The 19988-nt window shown below is 46.9% G+C and overlaps 1 long non-coding RNA gene across 1 annotated transcript in view; it reads left to right on the top strand.

Moving 5' to 3' along the window:
* The window catches only part of LOC141091393 (uncharacterized), a 65631-nt gene extending 46115 nt beyond the window's left edge, over positions 1-19516 (top strand). The window contains exons 2-3 of the long non-coding RNA XR_012232498.1: positions 17888-17938; positions 19445-19516. This is a non-coding gene — a long non-coding RNA (uncharacterized lncRNA). The remainder of the gene's footprint in view (positions 1-17887; positions 17939-19444) is intronic.
* The last annotated feature ends 472 nt before the right edge of the window (positions 19517-19988 follow it).

Genomic DNA, 19988 nt, shown 5'->3' with positions numbered 1-19988 from the left:
ACCAAATTGAGCACGTGTGCCAGACATGGTATGTGAGTGAGGTTGCCTAGGCCCAGAGCTGCCACTAGATTTCGGCCATTGTCACTCACTACCAAACCTGGCTGGAGATTCGCTGGCACAAACCACACATCGCTCTCCTGCTTGATGGCATTCCAGAGCTCCTGTGCTGTGTGGCTCCGATTCCCCAAAGAAATTAATTTAAGGACGGCCTGTTGACGTTTGGCCACACCTGTGCTCATATCTGGCCTAACAGGCTCACGCAGTGCTGATTCCGAGGAACTAGAGTAGGAGGAGGACTCAATATGTACAGACTGCATTCCTGCAATCCTTGGAGTTGGCAGAATACGTACAGAGCCACTCTCCAGATCTGTACCCGGCTCCACAACATTGACCCAATGGGCAGTGAGGGAAAGGTATCGTCCCTGTCCATGGCTACTGGTCCACGCATCGGTGGTCAGGTGGACCTTGCTACTGACGGCATTTAGTAGCGCATTTTTAATTTTTCCCTCCACATGCTTTTGCAGGGCAGGGACAGCTTGCCTGCTGAAATAAAAGCGGCTGGGCACATTGTATTGTGGAACTGCCAATGACATAAAGTTCCGGAATGTGTCAGTCTCCACCAGCCTGAATGACAGCATCTCAAGGGCCAGTAGTTTGGCAATGCCGGCATTCAGAGCCAGTGCTCGGGGATGGTTTGCCGAGTATGGCCGCTTTTTCTCCCATGCCTGTGCTACCGATTGCTGGTGAGTGGCCTGGGAGGGTGCTGATGACTGCAAACGTGGTTCAGTGGGTGGAATTTCACTGGGTCTCTGGACAACAGTGGCAGTGGTTCTTCCATGGCGTTCCAGTGAGGAAGCCGAACCAGCTGTGTGTGAGCTGGAGGAAGAGGCCCCAACACAAGCTGAAGAGGTGGTAGGTGCTGCTGAAGGTTGGCCTACATCTTCAGTGTGTCTGTGTAACTCCACCTCGTGCTTGGTACGCACATGTTTCCACATATTTGTGGTATTGAGGTTGGTCACATTTTTGCCTCGTTTCACTTTCTGATGACACAGCTTGCATTTGACAAAGCAAATGTCATCTGCAACTGTGTCAAAAAAAGACCACGCACTGCAAGTCCTGGGAGCGCCCGTTTTGTGTTTTGGAAGAGGATTGCTCCTCACGGGTGCCAAAGTGGAGGCTACAGGCAACCAAGTCTGCCCCCGCCCTCTCCCTCCTCTTTTGGCCGTTCGGGGAATCTCTTCCTCAGAGCTGCTCCCACCACCTTCCTGTGGCTGACGCCATGATGGGTCAAGGACCTCATCATCTCCACTCCCCTCTTCAAGCACCGGCTGGTCCTGGGTTGTCTCGCCAGCACCGTACGCACCAGAAATTGGCAACTGAGTCTCATCATCATCTGATGCATACTGAGGTGTGCTGACCATAGGCACTGGCCCACCCGCTTCTTCAGATTCAGAGGGACAAAGAGGTTGCGCATCACTGCATACTCCCTCTTCGTCACGCTCTAGAATGCTGCTTGGCTGGCCACCTCTTTCCAAGCCAACAGATTCTGAGAACAGAAGTAAAGATTGAGATGGCTCCTGTCCAGGGCTCTCAGACTGCCTGGGCAATTTGGCAGGTGGTGAAGAGACAGATGGTTGCTCTTCAGTGCTCTGGCCTTGGGAGGATGCGGAAGTCATTGAAGTGGATGCGTTAGCTGCCATCCATCCGACAACGGCTTCAATTTGTTCGTCACGCAGCAGTGGGGTACGGCGAGGTCCTACAAAGCTGCGCATGAAGGACTGTTGCCTGGTAAAAGTGGGGGATGCCGGGTCACTGGTGGCCGCAGCAGACACCGAATCCCCACGTCCTCTCCCTGCTGAATCCCCCCGTCCTCTCCCTGCTGAAACTCCACGGCCACGACCACGTGCCTTACTCCCTGCCTTCTTCATCTTGGTAGACTGATAAAGATAGGCAGAAAAGTAAAAAAGGGGTGGCTTAGTGTTCTTATTCCTGAACACCTGCTAACCAGTATAAGAAACACTAATTTGGCTAAGAGTGTGTGTACTACACTTTAATATGATCTAATGTGGCCTAGACAACTGTAAAGTGGAGTGTTTGGTGAACTTTATTTCCTTTTTTTTTTGGGTGGGGGGAAAGGAAAGGATGTGACCAAAGTTTGAAAGCTATAGTATCACAAACTTTTTGGAGCGATTACAATGCAGGAAGCTAACCTACAATGCAATTGATGAGGCTCCAAAAAATAGGGTGATACTAGCCTGGCTGGCCCTGAAGGGCACAAGCCAGCAAAAAGGCTCCTCTATCTAATCCTATATAGTGTTTGCAACCAACCAATGACAATGGATGCGGTTGGAAGCACACTAATATAGGAGCAAAAATCTGGCTAAATTTGCTGCAAAAAAAGGACTATGTATGAGGCAGTGACGCACGCTGAGCGGACTACAGCTAGCGGTGGCTGTAGAACACACTGCAACGTGAGCTGCACTCACACACAGAGAGACCTATCAGACAGCCAAAAACAGTGCAGAGAAATGGGCTATAGCACTGAAAGGCTGCTGAAAGGCTCCGCTGTCCACTCCTTTAGTGTTTGCAACCAACGTATATGGATACGTATGGAAGCACACTATACAGGAGAAAAAAAAAGCAGCAATAAAAGAAAAATGTGTATGAGGCAGAGACACACGCTGGGCGGCCTACAAGCAGACGTGCCTGCAGGACACACTACACAGCGTGGGTCTGCACTCACACAGCCCTTGCAGACAGCTGTGAAAACAGCGCTGCTAGGGAAAAGCGAGCTACAGTGGTGGTTTATGTAGCCTGGGTTAAGCACTATATGTTTTGTGGAATCGCTATTTCTAACTGTCCCTCACAGTCTTCAACAGCAGCCTGTCCCTAACTGAATTCACAGCAGAGTGACCAGAAATGGCGGCTGCAGCGCTTTTTATAGTGCATCATGACATCATTTCAGCAGCCAATCACAGCCATGCCAGTAGTTAACATGCCTACATGCCTAACAGGATGTGCCCACACTTCTGAGGATCCCCATTGGCTGAATCAAATCGAGCGGGCTCCTAGCATTATGGGAACTTCCGATTCCGGTATTCGATATGAAAAAAGTATCGGAACTAAGTATCGGAATTCCGATACAGCTAATATCGGCCGATACCCGATACTTGCGGTATCGGAATGCTCAACACTATTCATAAAGGATTGGAAGACAGAAGGGGCATTAGAGAGACCAAAAGGCATCACCAGGTACTCAAAATGTCCCTCCGGAGTATTAAACGCCATCTTCCATTCATCCCCGTGCTTGATGCGAATAAGATTATACGCCCCCCTGAGGTCAAGCTTAGTAAACCAGCAGGCACTCTTACCTCTGGAGTATAAATCAGACATCAGAGGTAACGGGTACTGATATTTAACCGTCATCTTTTTAAGGGAACGATAATCAATACACGGTCTTAATGAACCATCTTTCTTGCCCACAAAAAAAAACCCAGCGCCTAACGGTGACGAGGATGGTCTAATATGACCCTTCTCTAACGACTCCTTAATATAGGATCACATAGCATCATGTTCGGGTACAGATAAGTTGAAAAGCCGACCCTTGGGAAATTTACACCCAGGCATCAACTCAATTGCACAGTCATAACTCCTATGAGGAGGCAAAGATGCAGACTTACTCTCACTAAAAACATCAGAGAAATCATCCAGATAATCAGGAATATCATGAGACTGAGGAGAGGTGGAGAAAACAGGAGCGTCCCTAAGAACACACTGACAACCCCAACTCACCACAGACACAGATTTCCAATCCAAAACTGGGTTATCAGTAGAGTTGAGCGAAACGGGTCGAAAAAATTCAAAAGTCGCCGACTTTTGGCAAAGTCGGGTTTCATGAAACGAAACCCGACCCTAGGATGAGGTCTGCCACGAGGTCGGCGACTTACGCGCCAAAGTCGCGTTTCAAAAGTTTGTTTTGCGCTCTTTTTCAGCCAATCAGGATCCACGGACACTGTGGGCAACGTGATGACCTAGGCACGGGTCACCACCATCTTTCAGAAGGGCATGCAAGTGATTGGCTTGCTTTGGTGGGCGTCACAGGGGGTATAAAAGGGCGTGCACGCCGACCGCCATCTTACTTCTGCCGATCTTAGTATAGGGAGAGGTTGCTGCTGATTCTGTAGGGAGAGCGTTAGGCAGGGAAGAAGACAAAAAAACTGCTTCTGCTGCTAGCGATTTGGCCTGCACAACACACAAGTCACTGTGTGTGCAGTGCAAGGGGAGGCTATATTGTGGTGTATCAGTGGTGTTGGTTGTTGGGCTGCCTTTTAAGGCTTCCTGACACGCTGGCATTGCTGTTTACCCACTGCTCCGCAAACTGCTTTTTTAAAAGCAATCCAATCTCCCTTATCCTCTAGTCACTTTTGTCACAGCTGTGCCATCGAGCCTGTCACATAGCGCTCAGATATCAGTGGGCCTCACACAATCCACAAGTGTCCAGTGTCCAAAAGTGTGCGCAGAGATTCAAAATCTCCATTATCCTCTCGTCACTTTGGTCACAGGCAGCTGTGCCATCGAGCGTGTCACATAGCGCTCAGATATCAGTGGGCCTCACACAATCCACAAGTGTCCAGTGTCCAAAAGTGTGCGCAGAGATTCAAAATCTCCATTATCCTCTCGTCACTTTGGTCACAGGCAGCTGTGCCATCGAGCGTGTCACATAGCGCTCAGATATCAGTGGGCCTCACACAATCCACAAGTGTCCAGTGTCCAAAAGTGTGCGCAGAGATTCAAAATCTCCATTATCCTCTCGTCACTTTGGTCACAGGCAGCTGTGCCATCGAGCGTGTCACATAGCGCTCAGATATCAGTGGGCCTCACACAATCCACAAGTGTCCAGTGTCCAAAAGTGCGCGCAGAGATTCAAAATCTCCATTATCCTCTCGTCACTTTGGTCACAGGCAGCTGTGCCATCGAGCGTGTCACATAGCGCTCAGATATCAGTGGGCCTCACACAATCCACAAGTGTCCAGTGTCCAAAAGTGTGCGCAGAGATTCAAAATCTCCATTATCCTCTCGTCACTTTGGTCACAGGCAGCTGTGCCATCGAGCGTGTCACATAGCGCTCAGATATCAGTGGGCCTCACACAATCCACAAGTGTCCAGTGTCCAAAAGTGTGCGCAGAGATTCAAAATCTCCATTATCCTCTCGTCACTTTGGTCACAGGCAGCTGTGCCATCGAGCCTGTCACATAGCGCTCAGATATCAGTGGGCCTCACACAATCCACAAGTGTCCAGTGTCCAAAAGTGTGCGCAGAGATTCAAAATCTCCATTATCCTCTCGTCACTTTGGTCACAGGCAGCTGTGCCATCGAGCGTGTCACATAGCGCTCAGATATCAGTGGGCCTCACACAATCCACAAGTGTCCAGTGTCCAAAAGTGTGCGCAGAGATTCAAAATCTCCATTATCCTCTCGTCACTTTGGTCACAGGCAGCTGTGCCATCGAGCGTGTCACATAGCGCTCAGATATCAGTGGGCCTCACACAATCCACAAGTGTCCAGTGTCCAAAAGTGTGCGCAGAGATTCAAAATCTCCATTATCCTCTCGTCACTTTGGTCACAGGCAGCTGTGCCATCGAGCGTGTCACGTAGTGCTCAGATATCAGTGGGCCTCACACAATCCACAAGTGTCCAGTGTCCAAAAGTGTGCGCAGAGATTCAAAATCTCCATTATCCTCTCGTCACTTTGGTCACAGGCAGCTGTGCCATCGAGCGTGTCACATAGCGCTCAGATATCAGTGGGTCTCACACAATCCACAAGTGTCCAGTGTCCAAAAGTGTGCGCAGAGATTCAAAATCTCCATTATCCTCTCGTCACTTTGGTCACAGGCAGCTGTGCCATCGAGTGTGTCACATAGCGCTCAGATATCAGTGGGCCTCACACAATCCACAAGTGTCCAGTGTCCAAAAGTGTGCGCAGAGATTCAAAATCTCCATTATCCTCTCGTCACTTTGGTCACAGGCAGCTGTGCCATCGAGCGTGTCACGTAGCGCTCAGATATCAGTGGGCCTCACACAATCCACAAGTGTCCAGTGTCCAAAAGTGTGCGCAGAGATTCAAAATCTCCATTATCCTCTCGTCACTTTGGTCACAGGCAGCTGTGCCATCGAGCGTGTCACATAGCGCTCAGATATCAGTGGGCCTCACACAATCCACAAGTGTCCAGTGTCCAAAAGTGTGCGCAGAGATTCAAAATCTCCATTATCCTCTCGTCACTTTGGTCACAGGCAGCTGTGCCATCGAGCGTGTCACATAGCACTCAGATATCAGTGGGCCTCACACAATCCACAAGTGTCCAGTGTCCAAAAGTGTGCGCAGAGATTCAAAATCTCCATTATCCTCTCGTCACTTTGGTCACAGGCAGCTGTGCCATCGAGCGTGTCACATAGCGCTCAGATATCAGTGGGCCTCACACAATCCACAAGTGTCCAGTGTCCAAAAGTGTGCGCAGAGATTCAAAATCTCCATTATCCTCTCGTCACTTTGGTCACAGGCAGCTGTGCCATCGAGCGTCTCACATAGCGCTCAGATATCAGTGGGCCTCACACAATCCAAAAGTGTCCACTGTCCACAAGTGTGTGCAGAAATTCTAAATCTCCCCTGTCCTATAGACACCTTGTACCTTGTTTTACATTACTATATAGTTTGTTGAATTTTGTCTTCATTTCTACCAAAAATGAGGAAGGCTGGTGGAAGAGGCCGTGGAATTGGGCGGGGGTTGGCAGCTGGTAATGATGGTGTTGGTGGTGGATCTGATGGTAGTGGCAAGAGCAAAATAGGACCGAATGCAGGAGGTGCTGACCCTGCGTCATCGTCTGGCTACATAAGGCCTCGAACGCTTAGTTTTCTAGGAGTTGGCAAACCGCTTTTAAAGGCAGAGCATCAGGAAAAAGTTTTGTCTTACATTGCTGACTCAGCCTCCAGCTCTATCGCCTCCTCTTCTTCAGTTGTAAAAAGTAAAAGCACTGAGTCGTCATTGGAGGCTCATGTTCATGAACCACACCTTTCCTTGTGTCCTTCACCCCAACCAAGATTGAAGGATGACGCAGGCCATACTACTGATTACTCCATGGAGCTGTTTTCACATACCATGCCTGGATTATCAAGTGAAATGGTGAATTACCCAGGCCAAGATGAATCTGACATGGAGTGCACTGATGCACAGCCGCTGATGGATGATTCTGCTGGTACATTCACTCAGAGCACTACATTGTCCTCGCAGTGTACAGAGCCAGATTTTGACCCTGATGAAACTCAGGTGCCCCTTCCCGCACATTATACCACCATACACGGTGACACAGAGAAAGGTGCACATGACATAGAAGAGGAGGTGATGGATGACCCAGTTGTCGACCCAGATTGGCATCCATTGGGGGAAGAGGGTGCTGCTTCCAATAGCTCAGATGAGGAGCATCCACAGCAGACATCGACATCGCAACAGCTGTTATCTGGCAGGCCCGGAGCACTCCAAAGACAGGTTCCAAACATCAAAAGAGTTGCTGGACAGCTTGTCCAGGGGGTCAAAAGATCACAGCGTGCTAGGCCGCAAAATGTCTGCCAAAGTAGGAAGAGTGCAGTGTGGCACTTTTTTGAACAAAATCCTCATGATCAGGCCAAGGTTATCTGTAAGAAGTGCGCAAAGACCTTTAGCCGAGGGAAAAATCTGAAAAATTTGAATACCAGTTGCATGCTTAGACATTTAACCAGCATGCACTTGCAAGCGTGGACACAACACCAAACCTCAAGTGCCACATGTGCAACTGATCACAACGAAGGTAGTCAGCAACGCTACATTGTTTCCCCCACTGTAAGCCCACCGGTTAGCACAGCAGCAAATGTTGAGGTGTAGTTGCAAGACCACAGCAGTCAGGGAATCCCACTGTTATATCAACGAAAGACTGATTCTAGGCCATCAGAAAGAACACCAACTCCATCACCATCATCAACCATCTCTCAGTCCGCCCTGTCCACCGCTACTTCCACCATATGCAGCTCTCAAGTCCAGCTCACCCTCCCAGACACTATGATTAGGTCAAGAAAGTACTCAGTCTCTCATCCGCGTACACTGGGTTTGAACGCCCACATTGCCAAACTAATCTCGTTTGAGATGATGTCCTTTCGGTTGGTGGAAAGCACAGCTTTCCGCGAACTCATGGCCTATGCAGTACCACGCTATGACCTACCCAGTCGCCACTTCTTCTCTCGCAAAGCCATCCCAGCCCTCCACCATCATGTGAAAGACCGCATTGTCCATGCACTCAAGCAGTCAGTGAGCGGAAAGGTGCACCTCACAACTGATGCATGGTCCAGTCGGCATGGCCAGGGCCGTTACGTGTCCATCACTGCGCACTGGGTTAATGTGGTGGATGCAGGGTCCACAGGGGACAGCGGTGGTGGGACAGTGCTGCCTAGCCCACGGTATAGGAAACAGTTGGCTGTAGGCGTTCGACCCTCCTCCTCCTCCTCCTCCTCCAGAAGCGAAAGCTCGTCCACAGAGCGCAGTCGTACGAGCACTCCATCTGCAGCTGCCACTGTTGCACACGATGTGTCCCCCTATCGAGCAGCTAGTGGAAAGCGTCAGCAGGCTGTGTTGCAGATGATGTGTTTGGGCGACAGACACACCGCCGAGGTGCTGGCCGAGTACTTGAAGCGACAAACTGAGTCATGGCTGGGCAGTGTACATCTTGAGGCAGGCAAGGTAGTTAGTGATAACGGCCGTAATTTTGTGGCAGCCATAGCCCTTTCAAAACTCAGCCACATACCTTGCTTGGCTCACACCTTGAACCTGGTGGTGCAGTGCTTCCTCAAAAATTTTCCGGAGTTAACAGCCCTGCTCCAGAAGGTGCGAAGACTGTGCGCGCACATCCGCCGGTCGCCTGTACACTCCGTTCGTATGCAGAAGCTGCAGCGATTGCTCCACCTTCCCAACCACCGCCTCATTATCGACATTGCAACAAGGTGGAACTTCACCCTGCACATGGTGGAGCGGCTGTGCGGGCAGAGGCAGGCCATAATGCATTTGTGGGAGGATACACGGCCAGGCACTTTGAGAGCAGACATGGAGTTGACAGGCGTGCAGTGGTCGAAGCTGAAAGACCTTTGTAAAGTCCTTCAGTGTTTTGAGGAATGCACACGGCTGGTAAGCGCAGACGACGCCATCCTAAGCATGAGCATCCCACTTATGCGTCTGCTCATGCAAACTTTGACGCACCTTAAGGAGCAGGCGTCTGCAGCCAATGTTGATGAGGAGGAAGAGGAGGAGGGAATCCTTGATGACATTCAGCCATTGTCTGCTCAGGGACCTCTCCTGGACGAGGTGGAGGAAGAAGAGGAGGAGGAGGAGGATGATGGGGATGATTACTTAGGGGAGGAGGATGCATCTCGTGGGGCAAGTGAAAATGTTGGCGTGGCAAGGTCTGGTACAGGGTTTGTGCGTAACTGGAGGGATGTGGATTTGCCAGAAAGTGCTCCTCCACCCAGCACTCGCAGTGCATCATTGACACCGGGAACATTGGCCCACATGTCAGATTATGCCTTGCGGATCCTAAAAAGGGACCCCCGCATTGCCAAAATGATGAACGATGACGAATACTGGTTGGCCAGCATCCTGGATCCACGCTATAAAGGCAAATTACAAAACATCATGCCACAGGAGAACCTAGACCTAATATTGGCTAATAAACAAGCAACTCTGGTAAATCGGTTGCTTGAGGCATTCCCAGCACACAGCAGCGGTGATGGTTCTCACACGAGCCGTACGGGCTGGGGGCAGCTTGGCAGAGGTGTTCGTGGTGCACACAGCAGAAGTGGCGTTGGAGACAGGGGTTTCATGACAATGTTGTGGACTGATTTTTCAAATACCGCTCACACAACTGGTAATACTGCATCGATGGAAAGTGACAGGAGACAGCAGTTGTCAACTATGGTTACAAACTACTTTTCCTCCCATATCGATGTTCTCCCACACAGGTCATTCCCCTTTGACTATTGGGCCACTAAACTGGACACCTGGCCTGAATTGGCCCAATATGCCTTACAGGAGCTCGCTTGCCCAGCTGCAAGTGTGCTATCGGAAAGAGTCTTCAGTGCAGCTGGATCAATCCTGACAGAAAAAAGGACCCGTCTGTCAACCCAAAATGTGGATGATCTAACCTTCATTAAAATGAACCACGCATGGGTTTCCAAGGATTTTGTCCCACCTTCCCCTGATGACACATAGGGTGATAGAAAAATGGCTTGCTTTGGTCCACCTCTTCCTGGTACTTCACCTATTTCGCCTTTTGCATCAGCTGAATGTCCAACATCAACATATGCCACTTTCTAAAACTCCCTAACTGTGCTGCCTCCCCCCCCATGGCCGGGGTCACCACCTAGCGCACAACACCGTGCGAGTGCCGTTGCCCTGGACAGGTGGGTAGGCCGACTCTTGGGCGCGGGCACTGGCACAGGGTCCCTCATAGTGCAATCAAGTGTCTCTGACGGTGGTGGTGCACACCCGCCGTCAGACACACCGCTGTACTATGAGGGGCCCAGTGCCAGTACCGACGCCCACGAGTGGGCCCCCCTTGCTTGGGCAGGGCCCCAGCATTTGCAATCTTTACCTCTCCCTGCTCCTCCGCTGTGTAATCTGGGCCATCAAATCCATACTGTGCCTGACACCGTCTGAGCCTGCCTCCTGAGACATATATTTTGAATGTGTACGCTATCCATACATGTTATCCGGGGATACGGTACCCTTTCTAACCTTTGTGCAATCACGTGCAATCCATACTGGGCCTAACACCGTCTGAGCCTGCCTCCTGAGACATATATTTTGAATGTGTACGCTATCCATACATGTTATCCGGGGATACGGTACCCTTTCTAACCTTTGTGCAATCACGTGCAATCCATACTGTGCCTGACACCGTCTGAGCCTGCCTCCTGAGACATATATTTTGAATGTGTACGCTATCCATACATGTTATCCAGGGATACGGTACCCTTTCTAACCTTTGTGCAATCACGTGTAATCCATACTGTGCCTGACACCATCTGAGCCTGCCTCCTGAGACATATATTTTGAATGTGTACGCTATCCATACATGTTATCCGGGGATACGGTACCCTTTCTAACCTTTGTGCAATCACGTGCAATCCATACTGGGCCTGACACCGTCTGAGCCTGCCTCCTGAGACATATATTTTGAATGTGTACGCTATCCATACATGTTATCCAGGGATACGGTACCCTTTCTAACCTTTGTGCAATCACGTGCAATCCATACTGGGCCTAACACCGTCTGAGCCTGCCTCCTGAGACATATATTTTGAATGTGTAAGCTATCCATACATGTTATCCGGGGATACGGTACCCTTTCTAACCTTTGTGCAATCACGTGCAATCCATACTGTGCCTGACACCGTCTGAGCCTGCCTCCTGAGACATATATTTTGAATGTGTACGCTATCCATACATGTTATCCAGGGATACGGTACCCTTTCTAACCTTTGTGCAATCACGTGCAATCCATACTGGGCCTTACACCGTCTGAGCCTGCCTCCTGAGACATATATTTTGAATGTGTACGCTATCCATACATGTTATCCGGGGATACGGTACCCTTTCTAACCTTTGTGCAATCACGTGCAATCCATACTGTGCCTGACACCGTCTGAGCCTGCCTCCTGAGACATATATTTTGAAAGTGTACGCTATCCATACATGTTATCCAGGGATACGGTACCCTTTCTAACCTTTGTGCAATCACGTGCAATCCATACTGGGCCTAACACCGTCTGAGCCTGCCTCCTGAGACATATATTTTGAATGTGTACGCTATCCATACATGTTATCTGGGGATACGGTACCCTTTCTAACCTTTGTGCAATCACGTGCAATCCATACTGGGCCTAACACCGTCTGAGCCTGCCTCCTGAGACATATATTTTGAATGTGTACGCTATCCATACATGTTATCCGGGGATACGGTACCCTTTCTAACCTTTGTGCAATCACGTGCAATCCATACTGGGCCTAACACCGTCTGAGCCTGCCTCCTGAGACATATATTTTGAATGTGTACGCTATCCATACATGTTATCCGGGGATACGGTACCCTTTCTAACTTTTGTGCAATCACGTGCAATCCATACTGTGCCTGACACCATCTGAGCCTGCCTCCTGAGACATATATTTTGAATGTGTACGCTATCCATACATGTTATCCAGGGATACGGTACCCTTTCTAACCTTTGTGCAATCACGTGCAATCCATACTGGGCCTGACACCGTCTGAGCCTGCCTCCTGAGACATATATTTTGAATGTGTACGCTATCCATACATGTTATCCGGGGATACGGTACCCTTTCTAACCTTTGTGCAATCACGTGCAATCCATACTGGGCCTAACACCGTCTGAGCCTGCCTCCTGAGACATATATTTTGAATGTGTAAGCTATCCATACATGTTATCCGGGGATACGGTACCCTTTCTAACCTTTGTGCAATCACGTGCAATCCATACTGTGCCTGACACCGTCTGAGCCTGCCTCCTGAGACATATATTTTGAAAGTGTACGCTATCCATACATGTTATCCAGGGATACGGTACCCTTTCTAACCTTTGTGCAATCACGTGCAATCCATACTGGGCCTAACACCGTCTGAGCCTGCCTCCTGAGACATATATTTTGAATGTGTACGCTATCCATACATGTTATCTGGGGATACGGTACCCTTTCTAACCTTTGTGCAATCACGTGCAATCCATACTGGGCCTAACACCGTCTGAGCCTGCCTCCTGAGACATATATTTTGAATGTGTACGCTATCCATACATGTTATCCGGGGATACGGTACCCTTTCTAACCTTTGTGCAATCACGTGCAATCCATACTGGGCCTAACACCGTCTGAGCCTGCCTCCTGAGACATATATTTTGAATGTGTACGCTATCCATACATGTTATCCGGGGATACGGTACCCTTTCTAACTTTTGTGCAATCACGTGCAATCCATACTGTGCCTGACACCATCTGAGCCTGCCTCCTGAGACATATATTTTGAATGTGTACGCTATCCATACATGTTATCCAGGGATACGGTACCCTTTCTAACCTTTGTGCAATCACGTGCAATCCATACTGGGCCTGACACCGTCTGAGCCTGCCTCCTGAGACATATATTTTGAATGTGTACGCTATCCATACATGTTATCCGGGGATACGGTACCCTTTCTAACCTTTGTGCAATCACGTGCAATCCATACTGGGCCTAACACCGTCTGAGCCTGCCTCCTGAGACATATATTTTGAATGTGTACGCTATCCATACATGTTATCCAGGGATACGGTACCCTTTCTAACCTTTGTGCAATCACGTGCAATCCATACTGGGCCTGACACCGTCTGAGCCTGCCTCCTGAGACATATATTTTGAATGTGTAAGCTATCCATACATGTTATCCAGGGATACGGTACCCTTTCTAACCTTTGTGCAATCACGTGCAATCCATACTGGGCCTGACACCGTCTGAGCCTGCCTCCTGAGACATATATTTTGAATGTGTACGCTATCCATACATGTTATCCAGGGATACGGTACCCTTTCTAACCTTTGTGCAATCACGTGCAATCCATACTGGGCGTGAGAACGGCTGGCGAGCTGTTAAGCAAGCTAGAGCACCTGTCCAGACAAGTACAGGGATTCCCTAGCGAGGAGACTTATTTGATTGTTTTCAATGTTGGGACAGCAATTTTTGGGGAGCACTATACTCTGGAGAATGATAGATGGGGCCCACCATACACTGGAACATTCCAAAGGTGGACATCAGACACTGGAGCAGCATTTCCAGGGCCCATTATACACTAGAGCATTAGAAATGGGGCCCATTATGTTTGGAGCATTATTTGGGCCCATAAGACAGTGGAGCTTCATCCATGGGGACCAACATATACTGTAGCATTATGTGGAGCTCATCATATACTGTTTCAAACATTATATGGGACCAATGATTCTGTATGGAGAAATAGATGGGCCTCGTCATGAGATGTAAAAAGTGAGGTATTTTTCATTGTACTATACCGCTATTTATCTGCCGTATCGGAGCATGATGAGTTGTGGTATGTGTTAAAGGGGCACTCTTTCGCCCAGGGCACATGAAAACCTGCAGCCAGCCCTCCCCCCCCACAACCTTCGCCAAATAACCCCCATTTTTCAGTGCGTAACTTGTATTATGAAGTTAATTAAGGTTGACAAGCTTAAGTAAGAAGAATTGATGCTTTTGGCATTCAAATGGGCACTGTAGGTGTGTTTCCTGTCCTCCTCTCACTGCCGACTTTTATTCCCCATTGACTTACATTGGGTTTCGTGTTTCGGGACGACCCCGACTTTTCCCTATAATCGGACGATCTTGCTCGACCCGACTTTTGGAAAAGTCGGGTTTCACGAAACGAAACGCGACCCTAAAAAACCAAAAGTCGCTCAACTCTAGTTATCAGTTTGCAACCAGGGAAACCCCAGAACAATAGTATCATGCAAATTATGCAGCACCAAAAATTTACAATTTTCTTGGTGGTCTGGGGCAACTCGCATTATCACCTGTGTCCAAAACTGAGGTTTATTCTCCGCCAAAGGAGTGGCATCAATACCCCTCAAAGGAATGGGCGTCTGCAGAGGCGTCATGGACAAACCACAACGTTTAGCAAAGTCCAAATCCATCAGATTCAGAGCTGCTCCTGAATCCACAAAAGCCTTAGTGGAAAATGTGGACAAGGAGCAGATCAGAGTAATTGTGAAAAGGAACTTAGGTTGTATACTGCCCACAGCAAATGTGTGTGCAAAACTTTTCTCTCATTTAGGGCAGACAGAAATAGTATGAGAGGCGTCTCCACAGAAAAAACACAGCTTATTACGCCTTCTAAACTCCCGACGTTGCGCCCTAGACAAAACCCCATCACATTGCATAGGTTCAGACAGTTGTTCAAAAGGTGGCAGCGCCTCCCGTGTAGCTTTACATTCACGTAAATGCTGATCAACTTGAATGGCTAATGACATAGAGCCATCCAGACCAGAGGGAACAGGAAATCCCACCATAACATCTTTTACGGTCTCTGACACACCTTTCTGAAAGAGAGCTGCCAATGCACTATCATTCCATGTAGTAAGGACCGCCCACTTTGGGAATTTTTGACAGTACAACTCTGCAGGATCCTGACCCTGGTTTAAGGCCAACAGGGTTCTCTCAGCTTGATCAACGGCATTAGATTCATCATACAACAACCCCAAGGCCTGAAAAAATGCATCCACATTAGTCAGAATAGGATTTTCAGGTGTCAGAGAAAAAGCCCAAACTTGGGGATCGCCGCGTAGCAAGGAGAAGACAATTTTAACCTGCTACACAGAGCTCCCAGATGAGTTAGGCTTCAAAGCAAGAAATAATTTACAATTATTCTTAAAATTCAGAAATTTAGACCGATCCCCAGAAAACACATCAGGAGTAGGAATCTTGGGTTCAGCAACATGTGACTGAATAAGGTAGGTGGAAATTCCCTGTACTTCAGCAGCAAGCTGCTCCACACGATCAGACAGTTGCTTAATCTCCATTAGGAAAAAAAAATCCTCCTACGGCTCCAGAAAAAAAGAGGAAAAAGAAATACATAAAAAAAAAAATTCTGACACTTTTTTTTTCTTTTCTTTTTTCTTTCTCTAACAATTCTTTCCTGCTTTTGAGTACCCTAGAATCTTCGGTATGGCTGGTGATTCTGTTATGAATGGGAAACCGAGGAGGAAAGACAAGACAACAAGCTAAGTCTCAGAAAACCAGAGAAGTTGGTAACTATGCAGATTGCAGATCCCTGATCTTAACCGCACAACTAGCAGCAGTCATGGAGCGTTCCTACGTTGGTCCTAGATGCCTTATCACAACCGGAGAACTACATAAGCCTAAAGCAGGAAAAGAGGAAAACTAACTGCCCCAGAGCAGACCCCAAAGGAAAGACAGGCCCCCACATGTATTGACGGTGAAACAAGATGAAAACACAAACAAAAGCAGGAAAATAGGCTGAGCAAACGATGGGGCCTGGCTAACTAAAAAGGACAGAAAAGGAAAGTCACTGTCTGCAATCTGCCAAAAACAACCTACAAAAATATTGTCCAACACTTCTGATAGCAAAATTAACCCTAAAGTCACTAGACTTCTAAACCTATATCAGCACTCTGAAATATTCTGAGACAGAGCAAAAAAGAGGCCAATCTAATAAGGGACAAAAAGCAGATTGGCAAATACTGATTAATTGGAGTGGAAATTCAGCATAGCCCCAGCAGTGGCAGGCTGATTGCACAACAAACTGAATTGACCAACAAGTGCAAGTGTGAACATTAGCAAAAAACAAACTTAACTTGAGAAGACTGGAAGAGAGCTGAAGTCCAGGACCTGAGAAGCAGACTGAATCACCAGCACCCGGATAGGGCGTCGGCTGTCTTATATCCAGTCTGATACACCAGAGATCCAATCGTTATCTTCCTCAACAGGGGGCAGATCACTACCACTTAAACCAACCGCACTACCTCCTGTCACCACCAGAGGGAGAACGGAAGGGAACTCTCAACTGGTGGAGCAGAAAATGAGTTCATGACAGTAGCCCCTGCATACGCAAATCTGTTTATGGACAAATTTGAACAAGACTACATATATCCCAACGCATTATTTCAACAATTTGCAGTTGTCTGGTATCGTTTTATCGACGACATTTTCTGCATTTGGCAAGGTGACTCCACCAGCCTGTCCACATTTTGAAATACAATCAATAGTGTCAGACAGGAATTGAAATTTACCATTTCACACAGTTTAGAATCCATTAACTTTCTGGACACCACAATCCACAAGGATTCAAACGGTAAACCCACCGACTGCAATAATCTTCTTCTGTATGACAGCTGTCACCCGAAATCTACACTGAATAGTCTCCCCCGGTCACAATTTAAGAGAGTCACCAAAATTGTGTCAGATCCCGCCACTAGAGAACTAAGACTGCGGGAGATGTCCAAGAAATTCAAAACTAGACACTATCCGTCCACACTTTTGACTTCAGAGATGACGAAAGCACTCATTGATCCTGGTGGTACTACTCATACCACACCAAAACCACCGAGACTCCTATTTGTCCATGGCCATCACCCTTCCATGCAAAGAGTCCACAATCTAATCCATAAGCATTGGTCTCTACTCACCAAGACTTATCCAAGAATTGAGATCTTTAAATCTCCACCTCTAATGTGTCTAAGAAGGCCCCAAAACATCAGGGACAAATTGGTCAGGGCGGACGTAGGATTTATCAATCAGACCACTCAACGTACACTAACAGGGCAAAGGAGAGCAGGCACGTTCCCGTGCCTTAACTGCATGAGCTGTTCCAACATTATAAAGGGAAATGAGGTCATTCACTCACGCACAGGTAAATCTTACCCCATTAGGGAGTATTTTACCTGCGAATCCAATTTTATCGTATACATCATCAAATGTCCCTGTGGTTTACTGTACGTGGGTGAGACCACCTAAGCTATCAGAGACCGATTTTCAAGCCATAAGTCGACCATCAGGTGCGAAAAAACATGGCTTCCACTTCCTGCTCACTTCAAGGAAGCCCAAGTCCCGACCAAATGTATCCCAGTTGAGGTACCAAATCATAGAAAAAGTACCTAGGCCCAAGAGGGGCAGTAACCATGTTCGCATACTAAAACAACGTGAAACCTATTGGATTTATACCCTTGATACCTTACATCTCAAAGGTCTCAACCGCAAAATTGATTTGTTAATCTAATAACCTTTTTTTCTTTTTAGACCCATTGATCGTTCGCCTATATGATTCCCTTTTTGACATCTTCCATGGCGGTAAGACATAAAACTATATTTCGTTATTTTTTATTTTTTGTTTTTCAAGCCCCCTTTTTTACATAACAGTTTCAATTTTTTTTATTTTTCCTTTTTTTTCTTCTTTTTTTTCTTATTTTTCTTTTTTCTTTTTTACATCTAGTTTTATTTTTGTTATTTTTACCCCTTTTTTTTCCTTTTTTCCCCCCTGTTTTTTCCTTTTTTTTCTGCCTTTTTTCATTTTTCTTTCCATAATATTTTTTTAATTTTTTTTCCATTTTTTTTCCATATACTTTATTGCTCCACCTTTAAAATATATTTTTTTCATTTATTTCCACCTCTTTATTATTATTATTTTTTCCTCATTATCTTTTGTCTTTTGACTTCATTCCTAACAGATCCAACTATATATCCCCCTTTTTTTCTCTTCTATTCTTTAACTCAATAAAAGTATTCCTTTTTTCCCCCCTTTTTCCTCAAAACAAAATACTACCAATTCTATTCTCTTCCCTCCCTCCTCTTTTATTTTATTTCTTTTCAGTTTGGACTCCTACAATAGAGAAATGTCACCTTTATTAATTTTGTACAATATGTAATAGATCGCTGTTAGTGTGTCACATGCTTAATCGTTCATGTTTTACCATGATGTGTTTCACAAGGGAGATTTATGTCTGTCGATCTGTTCTATATGGAGCCTGCATTCTTTCTTGCCATATCTGCCCATAGCGACACCAGCATAACAATGTTCCCGCCCCTCGGCATCTTTTCCCTAAAGAAAAGTTCTCCATCAAGCGCTACGGCGCAGGCACGGTCTTCCCGCGCCATTTTCTTGGTGGTTTCCCCTTATGGGGCGACAACACTACATCTTACAGCGCAGGCGCCTGACGTTACTTCCAGTCAGGTGACCTGCCCAGGCATTAATAAGAGCGCTGACACACACATAGCGCTCACTCACTGCACAGGCACGGCGATGCCTGCATCTACCACTGCCACCAATGATTGTGAGTAACACGAAAGAAACCTTTGAATAACCACAGCTGCACCACCAATGTGGCCTCCTGTTTACATGGTTTTAAGTAACTTTTTTAGTTTAAAGGCAATTTACTTTGGGCACACTGGCATAATTGTGGATCCTCTAGAATCACTTGCCTTAAAGGTATCCAATTTTTTTCCCCCTGATTTTACACATATCTCTGTTCACATTAAGCCATATATATTAGTATACCACTGCATTACCAATGTAGCCTCTTTGTGTATACCTATAAAAGATTTTTTCTTTCAAGGCAATTTGCATTGGGCACATTTACATAGTGGTGGATCCTCAGGAACCAGGACCACCTGCTACAAAGGTATTCAACTTTCCCCTTGATCTAATTTTTTCGATATACAACAAGTCACATATATTGCTATACCAAATTACATATCATATACCTATTTGTTGAGACTACATGTCTTCTGACATTGTAACCAATATACCTTATCTATTATGCCCATCTAATTATACTTCCATTCAACTTCCACCTACAGGACAATCAATTGACTCTAAAAAATCGCCTAACAGTGAAACTATTTACCCGGTGACTGCAACCTCTCCTCTCTAAAGGGGTATGACTTCAATATTTCCTTATATAGTTATGTTTTGTCTGCCGCCATGCTTTCTTTTTCCTATTTTTTGTCTTAAAAATGTCTCCATGTTCTCTAATGATCATTCGGCATGAGACTTAAGGATGCACATCTATGAGATACTTTTTCTATGGCTTGTTTTGTATGCTGTTTTTATTGTGTATACTGTATATGTCCTTGATTTTTACTGTATATATTTTATTCTTTCAGCGACTATATGATAAAGGCCATTGTGAGGCCGAAACGTCAAAAAGTTGTCGCTTCTTCACCGTCAAATAAAATAAAATTATTTCACTTCAATCAAAAAATTTACGTGTGCAGTGACTCCATATTGAACTTATGCTGACGGGACTACCAGTTCCCTTTTCACTAGCATCGTACATCCACACCTTTGAGTCGAGTGCTAACCATCCCTACTATCCGAGTATGAGGAGGAGTCAATTTGTAC

The sequence above is a fragment of the Dendrobates tinctorius genome, unplaced genomic scaffold (genome assembly GCF_039654945.1).
Source record: "Dendrobates tinctorius isolate UK_male_01 unplaced genomic scaffold, ASM3965494v1 ptg000051l, whole genome shotgun sequence".
Taxonomy (NCBI): Eukaryota; Metazoa; Chordata; class Amphibia; order Anura; family Dendrobatidae; genus Dendrobates; species Dendrobates tinctorius.
This window is presented reverse-complemented; position numbering and strand designations above follow the sequence as displayed.